The following is a 12,825-nucleotide window of genomic DNA, read 5'->3' on the forward strand; positions in this document are numbered from 1 at the left end:
AAACATTAGTTCACCCCAGAAAGGGCTCTAATGACAGAACAATGGAGTAGTTTCACGCAAGTCCACCTTGCTCAACCAATAAGTGCATTGCAGTTACTTACAGAAGTATGGGTGAATTAATGCCAGCTGTATCACCAAAAAGTCCACTCTAGCATGGGCGATGATTAGGAAACCTACATTCCTGGAGCTCCTTGCTTGCTCCATCTAAATGTTTCCTCTCTCTCTAAGCAACTGTTGCTTTTAAAACCTTGGGGCTGGGCTTTGTGAGTCATAATTTTGTGAGCTTCCTAAACTTTGCAAGTTTCATGAACCTTTTAAATTTTGTTTATTTCCCCAGTATTATGGGCCTCCTTATAGAAGCAAATGTTTGGAAGTAATAGCCATACAACACCGTTTTTTGTTACCCCTTTGGGGACTTTAGAAGCAATGTTAAGACCTTTGAATATTTTGTTTATTTTTGTTTTATGTGTATGAGTGTTTTCCCTGCATAGATGTATGTGCAGTGCAGGTACTGAATGTGGAGGCCAGACGAGGGCACAGGATCCCCTAGAACTGCTTACAGTTCCACCATGGGGGTGCTGAGAACTGAACTCAGATCCTCTGCCAGAGTATCAAATTTTTCATAAATCCTGAACAATTTCTCTAGCCTTTTGATACAATCTCAAGAATCTTTGAGGCTACGCAATTTTTTTCACTTTTTAGTGGGCATAATTTTTAAATTGCTTTTCATTAAAAAATGTATGTATGCTAAATGATTTTACAGAAATAAGTATAGGAACTGTTAGATACTAAAATGTTACAGAAGGGCCCAAGGACCAGGACAAGATTTCTCGTGAAGGTGTTATCTAAGTGGAATCCTGATGGAAGAGTACAACTAGCCAAATCGAAGGAAGGACATATATTTACAGGCACTGAGACTAACATTTGCAAATGCCTGAACTTACAGGAAATATGGAATATTTGCAGAAAATATTAGGTATGGTTTGAACATAAGGTGCCAAATTAGGAATGATGGACAATGATTTTGAAGACATAAAGAGGTGACAAGCCATGAGGGGTCTTTCATTTCAGGATAAGGATTTATTAACTTAATAAATCATGGTAACAATGGGGAAACATTCTTTTCATAGGAAGACTTTCTCTTCTTTTTTGTTTTTCTCAGCTTTCTAGTTTTTCTAAAATGGATGTACATTGGAATTTTATTATAACAGCTTTATTGAAATAGAACACACATGCCAATTGAAAATGTACAATTCAACGGTTTTCAGTATATTCACCAGGTTATACAACCAATGCCACAATAAATTTCAGAACAGTTTCACCACCTCCAAGAAGAAATGTCATATGTTTCAGTGGTCACTGACAACATCTTCTCAACTTCCCTTCCCTCACTGTAAGAAAACTTTCATCTACTTCCTTCTCCATGGGTTTGCTTATTATGGGCATTTCTGATAAATGAATTTATATAACATATGGCTCTTTGTGTCTTTGTAACTTAGCAGAGTGTTTTCAAGATTCGTTCATATAGTAGCATGACTTCATACTTAAATAACACTTTATTTTTATTAATCTACTATATTTATTCATTCACAAGTTTATGGAATGTGGTTTGTTTCCCATTTTGCATAGTATAAATCATGCTGGTGAAATTTATGAGACTATATTTTAATGCTGTTGGGCATATCTCTAGGAGTTGAATTGCTGAATAATATATGTAAACTCAATGTTTAACCATTGGTATAATAGGAGTATGTATTGTTTTCCATGCAACTGGACCATTTTGCATTCTCATCTTCAGATGGAATATTTGTCTTTTATATTCTTCTAGCCTAATGTGTGTGAAGTGACACATTATAAAAATAGAAACTGTATATATTTTATAGGTAATGCCATATAGCACAATGTTGTAATGCACATATACATGGCAAAATGATTACTAAAACCAAACAAAATATTATCATTATTTTCGGTGCTGGATACTGAGCATCTTGTGTGCATACTAGGCAAACACTCTAACACTGACCTATATCCCTTTTACCCAGTCAAGAAAATTATATCAATCTTTTGCCATAGTTATTTTTATAGAGCAAGCACATGAAATCTATTCTCTTAGTAAATTCACATATAAAAAGCAGTATTCATTTTATTTTTACTTTTTAATTTTTTTAATTTTTAACCTCCAAGACTGTGATTTTTATCTCTAGGAATTCAACTAGGTGTTTTACATTTTCTTTAGGGCACAGGTGAGGTACACTGGGGCTGTAGAAAGCAATAGGAAATGATGCTCCTCTCAGCCTACCACTAGAGGAATGTGGAGCCCTCGCTCACAGCTGGGGACCACAGTTCCAGCTCATGGTAGAGGGGGGCATAGTTATTATGAACATTAGATCTCTAGATTTACTAATTATGCTTTGTGACAAAATCTGGACTCAAAAAAATATACCATATGATCTCACTTGTAGGTGAAATCTAAAATTAGTTAAACACATAAGAAAAGGTACATTTGGGGTTACAAAGCTAGGAGGTGGGAAAGATGGGGACATACTGGCCAGGAACTTCAAAGAACAGAAATAAATCTCATTTGGTTATTGTTTTGCATTTCTCTGATGTTTAAGGGTTCTGAGCATCTTTGTATGTGTGATTCATACATCTTTGGAAAGAAAACATTATTCAGATCTTTTAACCATTTTTTTGTTATTGAGTTGTAGGTGTTACTTACATATACTGGATCTAAGTCATTCAACTGATATGTGGTTTTCAAAATATTTTTCCTATACCTGTTGGCAATCTTTTCTGTTTCTTTTTTGTGTTTAATTTTTATTGAATTTTTGTGTATTTCATACATCTTAATAATCTTTATACCCCCTCCCCCATCCACACCATCCCATAGCTTGCCCCCACCGGATTTCGTGTATTCTGTCATTTATTTTATGGCTTAATGAGTCAAGTTAGTGTACCCAGACATCCCTCAGTGCAAGTTCATCCACCGGTGAATGTCAGCCTATCTAGAGTCACTCCCTTAAAGAAGATCAATGAAACTACAGCAATAGTGTCAAAATGCACAAGACCCATGCAAACTCTAGCAGACAAAAACCCAGCATAGAACTAGGGAAATGGGCAGCAGAGCTCAATATTTTCTATTTCTTGATGGTATGCTATAAAGCACAAAGTTTTAAATGTTTTCTGTCTTTTTCTATTTTTATTTTTTTTGAAACAGGGTCTCCCTATATAGCCCTGGCTGGCCTGAAACTCACTATGTAGACCAGGCTGGATTTGAACTCACAAAGATCTATCTACATCTGCCTCTCAGGTGCTAGAATTAAACTCCTGAACCAACACGTCCTACTCTGTAGGTTTGGATATTTTATTTTTTGAGTATTTTAATATATTTTTGAAAATTTCATCCATGTATACAGAATGTATCTTGAGCATATCCACTCCCACCTACTTCCAACTTCCATCTCACTCTAGGACCCCACATCATGTCTCCATCTCAATTTCATATCCTTCTTTAATTATTTGTTTAGTTATGTTAATAACATATTTTTAATTTTTTAATTTATTTTATGTATATGAGTATTGCCTGCATGTGTGTAAGGGCACCCATGTCATGCAATGATTGCAGAGGTCAGAAGAGGGCATCAGATCCCCTGGAACTGTAGTTATGGACGGTTGTTAGCTGCTATGTGGGTGCTAGGATTCAAACCCATGTCCTCTCCAAGAGCAGTCAGTATTCTTAACCACTGAGCCATATCTCCAATCCCAATGTCAATATTTTTATTGCTTTGAGAACTTCATACAATATATTTTGATCATATTCCAACCCCTCCCCCATTTCCTCTCTCACTGAGTCCATATGAAAATGAGTATTGGATCATCTCAAAGTTTTTAATCTTGATGATGTCCAATTTATTTAATTTCTTTGTTATTTATGGTATCGGTGTGTTATCTAAAAATTTGCTTAAATCAATGTTACAAAGATTTATAGCTATATTTTCTACTGAGAAGTTTGAAGTCTTAGTGTTAGGTATTTCAGAGCTAGTTTTGTATATGGTATGAAAAGAGTCCAAATTCATCGTTTTACACTCTGATATGCTGTTGTCACAGAACCATTTGTTGAAAAGACAATTTTTCCCCACTGAATAATCTTGTAACTTTTGCTAAAAATTAATAGACCTCAAATGTTCTGGACTGTCATCTTTAATCTGTTGCTCAATAAGCCTATAGTTATGTTAATATGATGTTGTTTGGATTACTTTAATTTGTAGTACATTCTGAAATTGGGAAGTGTGAGACCTCCACCTTTGTTCTGCTTTTTGAAGATTATTTGATTATTCTGAAAGCTCTTATTTCTGATGACTTTTTCAGTCAGCTTGTCAATTTCTGCAAAGTAGCCAGCTGGAATCTTGTCAGAAACTGAATTGACCTTGTAGATAAGTTTGGATAATATTGTCAGTTTAACAATATTGAGTAGCATTTAACAACATTAACATTAACACAGGCTATGTGCAAAGTTTGATAAAAGTAAAGCAAATGTCATTTACAAAAGTGTATGCTAATCTCCATTAAGTTCCCCCACTTTTTAACTTAAAAATGTATTGAGAATTTCCTGCATACATATAATGTATTTTGGTCAAATCCATGTCCATTCCTTCCCCTCCAACTCCTCCCATATTTCCCCATCACTTTTTCCTGAACAACTGTGTGCACTCTTTCTTTTTTTTTTTAATGGGTCTTTTGCTTCTCCAACACTCCCTCTTCTGAAGAGGCAGCTTTAAAATCTTTTAGGGATTAGATAAGAGCTCCCAAATATTTTTGACATTTTTGGCCTTTGGCACAGAGCATGTTGCAAAGAGGCCCAAGGACATTTTGATTTTCAGCCAAGAAACTGGCTACTTTTCCTTGGGGTCTTTTTACCCTAACTGCCTAGCCAATTCTTACATTCTATTCTTATAACACCATCCCCTGAAGAGGTTACCCAAATTTCCAACAGGGAATTGGGACACAGACTGCTCTGACTTCTTCCATGCTGAACAGGGGTGCAGAGTGAGGCAATTGGGGTACCCCTTCAGTGGGTCTATCTAAAAGACTCCCATTTTGCATAACTCTTAGTTGTAGGGAGAAAAGAAAGTCCTTGACTGGTGCCTAGGAGATGTGAAGAAGAAGTAAAGGCAAGAGTAAGAGTAATTAGCATTACAAGTTCTAGACAGGGAACCAGAAAAAAGTCAAAACATGACAAATTTCAAATGTTCATATCAGAGTCCATTTGAATTTCTTGATGAGAACTTCCAAAAGCATCCTTAAGTTGGGTTCCTCCTCGTTTTCCTATTGTCTTCCAAGGCTGGACTCGAGAGCAACTGGCTCAGGATTTGTTTTCAGGCATTTTGATAGCTGTTGGAGTGGTTAGAGTCAGTGTCAGTTCCCTCGCAAAGGCTTCTAGATAGGGGGAGAAAACAAATTTAGCCATCATTTTAGGATAATAGTGGGTTGTCTCCCTTAGCTACAGGTGAGCCTACAGTATTGCTGACCAAGATTTGAAGTCTTACACCGGAGCAGCACTTTGTGATTAGAAACAAAATCATCAATGAGAAATAATTGTCTAAATAACATTTTATATAGACTTAAGGCTAATGTCTGGGAAGCATAATCATTTGAACTCTTAAAGTAATATACTGATGACTTTACTCTTTGGTTAGACTTTCCTTTTTGGGTGTTTAAGACAAGACAGTTGGCCCAAATAAACCAATTTGTTTTCACTCTTAAGGTCTTTTGAGGGTCTGTCCCTTGGGGGTCACATGGGATTGGGAAGAGCCCCTGGCTCCTTTCTTTTACCAGTACCATCCATGTGAAGATCAGTCAAAAGTCCTGCTTGACCATGGCTGGCTTCACTTGGAAGCATGGAGGAACTGTTTCCTGTGTTGCCCCTCCTCTTTGTAGACGGGACACTGGTTCAAGTCCATCTCATGGGGTCTCTATGGCCTCCCTGAACAATCAGACAGGTGACTCACCACAGTTACAGGATATTTGTGGAGATGCTCCATAGACTCTTGAAACTTAGTTGATCTTGGAGGGCAAGGGGAAAAAACAGTCCTTTAAGTCCCTGTGATCAGATTAGTATAGGCCTCAAAGTATGGCTGTTAAACATCCAAGAAGGTTAGTTCCACCAGTTTGGTACATTTAATTACCATATGCTACATAGGTAAAGCTTGGGCAAAAACCAAATGTTCTCAGATAAACCTTGACTGGACATATATTTTGTTCCTTAAACTAACTGACTAAACTATGACCTTAGAAATTTTAAGATTACCTGTGTACTATTTTTGTCTCATCCTTTATTTATCATAACAAACCTACTCAGACCTTCATCACTTGCTTAGTCTTTCTTGTTTTTTTCTATTTTGGAAAATATTTCCATTCCCATATCCTTTAAAAATCTTTTACATTCTCATTTAATTTTTTATTAATTATGAGACATAATAACCTTAACAAATTTTTTCACCTGTTGTGAGAATTATTTTCCTGGGGATACTAAGCAATGCTTATTTCCTTTTAAAGTTCTAGTGTCAAACGAATGTTTGATTAAAGTTTTCCAGGGGAACCAATGAATTTACTGAGCATACTTCCAGAGATGACTGATGGGTTGCTGAGGTATATGAGTGACCTGGGGGGTATGCACACTGGAAAGCCTTTATGAAGCATGAATCAAGCCTCTTCCTAGCCTTCCTAGATTATATGCTTTAGTCATCCCCAAATCAGGAAACCATGTGTGATTAGGGCCACATTGCATACATTGCATTGGCTGGGAAGAGTAGCTGGATACTCTGGTGAGGATCCATTGACCCTGCTTGCTCCTCCTTTAATGAAGGAGCATAGTTGTCAACAAGCCCAATTGTGACAGTGTTTAGCAAGCAGGCACAGGTGAAGTCATGACGGTGGTACTTATTTCATGCAGAAGAGACTGCTATACAGCATCAACTTATTAAAAGAACATGGAATTTAAAAGATTTGGTGCTAGGACCCATATATGAGGGAGAACATACATTTTTTTTTTTTTTTGCCGGGTCTGTGTTACTTCATTTAGTATTAACAGTTTCTAAATCCATCCATTTACCTGCAAATTTCATTATTTCATCTTTTTTACTGCTGAATAGAAGTCCATTGTATAAATGTACCACATTTGTGTTAACTACTTGTCAGTTGAAGCTTGCTTCTGTCTCTTAGCTATTGTGAAAAGAGCAGCAACAAACATGGTTGTACAAGTGTCTCTACAATAGGATGGGTCCTTTGGGTATATGCCAAGGAGTGGTATAGCTGGTCATATAGTAGGTTCATTTTTAGTTTTTTAAGAGTTCGCCACACTGTTTTCTATAGGGCTTGCATGAGTTTACAATCTCATCAGCAGTGAATGAGTGTTCCCCTTTCTCCACATTCTCGCCAGCATTTGGTATCATTTGTTCTCTTGATCCTATCCAGTCTGATTGGAGTAAGGTGAAACCAAATGGTTATTTTAATTTGCATTTCCCCAATTACTAATGATGTTGAACACTTTTTGAGATGTTTCTTAGCCACCTTTATATCTTCCTTTGAAAACTCTCTGTTTAGATACTTAGCCCATCTTTAATTTGGTCATTTGATTTTTTGCTTCTTTTTTTTGAGTTCTTTATATATTCTGGATGTTAAACCTCTCTCAGATGTGTGACTGGTGAAGATTTTTTTCCTGTGGATTTTCTCTTAACTTTTTTGATTGTTTCTTTTGCTAAATAGAAGCATTTTAGTTTAATGAGGTCTCACTAGTTGATTGCTGACCTTAATTCCTGAGGAACTTCTGTCCGATTTAGAAAATCCTTTCCTACATCTTTATATTGCAGGTTCTGCCAATATTTTCTTCTAATAGTTTCAGGGTTTCCACTTTCATGTTGAGGTCTTTGATCCATTTGGAGTTGACTTTTGTGAAAAGAGAAAGATAAGGATCTAGTTTCATTCCTCTACAGGTGGAGATTCAGTATTGCCAGCACCATTTGTTGAAGATGCTATCTTTCCTCCACTGCGTGTTCTTGGCACCTTTGTCAAATATCTGGCTGAAATTGCGTGTGCTCAGGTTTGGGTCTTCAATGATGTTTCATTGATCTATGTGTCTATTTTTCTGCCAGTAACACACTGTTTTGATGACTACAGCTCTGTTGCATACTTTGAGATGATCTGGTATGGTAATCCCTCAGTGTTGCTTTTTGTGTTCATGGCTGCTTTGGCTATCGGGGGTTTTTGTGCTTCCATGCGAATTTAAGGATTTTTTTTTTTCTAATTCTGTGAAGTACATCGTGGGGTTCTGATTGGGATTGAATTGAATCTATATATTGCTTTTGGTAGGATGGTCATTTTCACAATATTAATTCTTCCAATCCATGAGCATGGGAGGTCCTTCTCATGGTGTCTTCCTCAATCTCTTTAACGATTTTCATTGTAGAGATCTTTGGTGTCTTTGGTCAGATTTATTCCATGATATTATATTATTATTTTTTTTTTGCAGCTCTTGTGAATGGGATCATTTATTTGTAGTCTTTCTCCAATTGCTTATCATTGATATATAGAAAGGCTACTGATTTTTGTAGATTGATTTGATAACTTACCACTATACTGAAAGTGTTGATCAGTTCTAGGAGTTCTCCGGTGGCACTTTTGGGATCTCTTAGGTAGAGTATCATATCGTCTGCAAAAAAGGGGTAGTTTGCCCTCTTGTTTTCCAATTAGGACTTCTTTAATTTCCTTCTCTTGTCTTAGTGCTCTCACAAGAGCTTCAAGCACTATGTTGGAAAGGAGTGGAGATAGTGGACAGCCTTGTCTGGTTCCTGATTTTAATGGGAATGCTTCAAGTTTCTCTCCATTTAGAATGCTGTTGGCTGTGGGTTTGTTGTATATAGCTTTAATTATGTTGAGGTATGTTTTCTCCAGTTCAATTCCCTCTAGGACTTTGAACATAAAAGCATGTTGAATTTTGTCAACGGCCTTCTCTGCATCTATTGAGATGACCATGTGGTTCTTGTCCTTGAATCCATTTATATGATTGATGATGTTTATTGACTTGCATATATTGAACCATCCCTTAATCTGTGGAATAAAGCCTACTTGATCATGGTGAATGATCTTTTTGTTGTACATCTGTATGCAGTTTGCAAGTATTTTGTTGAGAATTTTTGCATGTGTTTTCATTAAAGATATGGGCCTATAGTTTTCTTCCTTGGTTGTGTCTTTACTTGGTTTGGGTATTAGAGTGATGCTGGCTTCATAGAAGGAATTTGAGAGTTCCCTTCCATTTCTATCATTATGAATAATTTAAGTGGTATCGGTTGGAGGTCTTCTTTAAATGTCTTGTAGAATTCTACTGTAAATCCATCTGGACCTGGGCTTTTTTTTGTCAGGAGGGTTTGTATTACTGTTCAGTTTCCTTAGATGTTATGGGTGTGTTTAAGCTGTTGATCTCTTCTTGGTTTAACTTTGGTGGGTCTCATGATTTTACATATCCATCCATTTCTTTTAGATTTTCAAATTTAGTAGAGCATAGGTTTTTAAAATATTCCCTTATAATGTTCTGGATCTGTTGGGTGTCTTTTCTGATGATTCCCCTTTCATCTCTGATTTTATTGATTTGGATTTGCTCTTTGTTTCCTTTGGTTAACTGGGCTAAGGGTCTATCTCGTTTAGCTTTTCAAAGAACCAGCTCTTAGATTCATTGATTCTTTGTATTGTTTTTTTTGTTTCTATTTCGTTTATTTCTGCTTTGATTTTTGTTATTTCTTCTCTTCTGCTGGGTTTAAATTTCATTTATTCTTCCTTTTCTAACATCTTGAGTTGCAGTGTTAGGACATTTATTTGGAATCTTTCTAATTTTTTTAATATAAGCACTTAGAGCTATAGACTTCCCTCTTAGGACTGCTTTTAAAGTGGCCCAGAGGTTTTGTTGTGTTGTATTGTCATTTTTGTTGAATTCCAGGAATTATTTTATTTCTTTCCTAATTTCTCCTTTGGCCCACTCATTGGGAGAGTGTTGTTTAATCGCCGTGAGTTCGTGTAGTGTCTAGGGTTTCTTCCAGTGTTGATTTTGAGCTTTATTGCATTGTGGTCTGATAGAATGAATGGAATTATTTAAAACTTTTTTGTATTTGTCAAGATTTGTTTTGTGCCCCATTATGTGGTCAATTTTTGAAAAAGTTCCATGGGGTGCTGAGTAGAAAGTATATTCTTTGGTGCTTGGGTGGAATATTTGGAAGATGTCTGTTAGGTCTATTTGATGTATGGTATCTTTTAATTCAGATGTTTCTCTGTTTATTCTTTGTCCAGCTGACTTGTCTAATGGAGACAGTGGGGTATTGAAGTCCCCTACTATTACTGAGTTGGGGTTAATCTGTGTCTTAAAGTCCTGTAGTGTTGTTTTTATGAATTTGAATGCACCAGACTTTGGTGCATAATATCTTCTTGGTTAATTGTTCCTTTGATCAGAATGAAGTGATCCTCCTTATTTCTTCTGATTAGTTTCCATTTGCTTGGAATATTCTTTTCCATCTTTTCACCTTAAGGTAGTGCCTGCCCTTGAAGTTGAGGTGGGTTTCTTGCAGACAGCAAAGAAATGGATTTTGTTTCTTAATCCAGTCATTTAGCTTACGTGTTTTGACCGGGGAGTTCAGTCCATTGATATATAAAGTTATTATTGAAAGATGTGTATTGGTTGACATCGTTTTGATTGCTGTTTGCATTTTTTGTCTAATTTTGTGTTTCTTCAATTTTCCTTTATTTGTTTTCTTTTGTTGTCTCTGGGGTATAGTCATTCTTTCTCCATTCTTTGTATTGCTTCAAGTATTCTTCGAAGGGCTAGTTTCGTGGACATGTATTCTTTCAGGCTATTCGTGTCATGGAAGATTTTTCTTTCCCTCTCAACTATAATAGACTTTTTTGCTGGGTAGAGTATTCTGGACTGGCATCTTTTGTCACTTAGAACTGGAAATACCTTCAACCAGGCTCTTCTGGCTTTCATAGTTTCCATTGATAAATCAGCTGTAATTCTGATGGGCTTTCCTTTGTATGTGACTTCTTGTTTTTCTTTTGTTGCTTTCAGTATTCTCTTTGTTCTGCATATTTAGTGTTTTTACTATGATATGTCATGAAAAGTTTCTTTTATGATCCTGTCTATTCGGTGTTCTACGTGCTTCCTGTAGTTGTATGGGGATGTCTTTCCTCAATTTCAGGAAATTCTCTTCTACAATCCTGTTTAAAATCTGGTTAATACCATTAACCTGAAATTCTTCTCCTTCCTCTATGCCTATGATACATAGATTTGGTCTTTACATGGTGTCTCACATCTTTTGCATGTTCCATTCCTGTGTTTTATTAAATTTTTCATAGTCTTTGCTTGAGTGGTCCAATTCTTCAACTTTATCCTTCAGTGTTGATATTCTGTTTTCCATTCCATTCATTCTATTGGTGAGGCTTTCTCCTGTTGTCTCAAGTTGGCTTATTGAGTTTTGCACTTCCTTCTTCACTTCTGCCCGAGTTTTCTTCAATGTTTCTATCTCTTTTGTGAATTCATTCAGAAGTTTACCGCTATCTTCTTTTAGTTGTTTGATTTGTTTTTTCATGTTTTCTTTAAATTCAATGAATTCCTTGATCATGTTTTTTATTGTTCTTTTAAATTCTGTGTCCTGGGTTATCTCTAGGGGGTTCACCTTGTAAAACTCTTCTACAGGACTGGTGGAGTTTGGTGGAGACATAGTGTTTTGGCTTTCTTTTTTTCTTTTTCTTCTTTTGTGATTTTTAGCATGTGAATTTCTTTTGTTGTTTATGATTCTGATATGAGAATTAAGTTGAAATATGCTTCTGTTTGTTTTATTGCTGTGCCCCGGTCCTTTCCTTATTGGTCAGGTAAAGCTGGTTGGTACACGTTTCAGCTTCTCTCAGGTTTTATTTTGAAGGGAACTGATGGCTTCGTCAAGTCAGGTTCCAGTCAGGTGCACTCAGGCTTCCTTCATCATGTGGAGGTAGGATCTAGATGCTCTCAGGCAGTCCCCTGCATTCTCAGCCCCTACGCCAGAGGGAGGCCAGAACTGGCACTCTCTGGGGGTCTGCTGAGATCACAGCCATTACACTGATGGGGGTAGGAATCCACACTCTCAGGCTGTTTGCTAGGATCTCCTGTAGTATAAATTTTTATTTCTATAATAAATGGCTAGTGGCAGTGAAAAGCTTTTCATGTGCTCGTTAGTTGTTTCTGTATCTTTTCTATTGATGTGTTTGTTCCTATGCTATTTTCCCATTTTAAAATTTGGTTGTCTTTTAGTTCTTTAAGTTTGCTTCTGTTTGTATTATTTGTGTGCCTTGGTCATTTTCTTGTTGGTTATGTAAAGCTGGTTAGTACAGGTTTTAGATTCTCTCAGGTTGTGTTTTGGAGGGAACTGATGGCTTCAGATCAGCTACTCGGGAAATCCTGCAGAAGCCCACGTCAGGTACATTCAAGAAGTTCCCTAAGGGTCGGGGGGTATGATTTTGGGACTCTCAGGTGGTTTGCTGAGTTCTCAGGCAGTATGCCAGAGGGAGACCAGAACAGGAACTCTCTGGTGGCCTACTGAGATCTCATCCCATATGATGGAGGTTGGAGCAGGCACTCTCAGGCTGTCTGCTATGGTCTCACATAATCCCAGTTAGGGGGTTGAGTACAGTATGATTTAGGGAAGCTCACCACCACGTGGAGGCAGGATCCAGACACCCTCAGGCAGTCCCCTGAGTTGTCAGCTCCTATGCCAGAGGGAGGCCAGAACAGGTACTCTCTGAGAGACTTCT

Source organism: Nannospalax galili, unplaced genomic scaffold, assembly GCF_000622305.1.
Source record: "Nannospalax galili isolate Female #2095 unplaced genomic scaffold, S.galili_v1.0 scaffold25, whole genome shotgun sequence".
Classification (NCBI taxonomy): Eukaryota; Metazoa; Chordata; class Mammalia; order Rodentia; family Spalacidae; genus Nannospalax; species Nannospalax galili.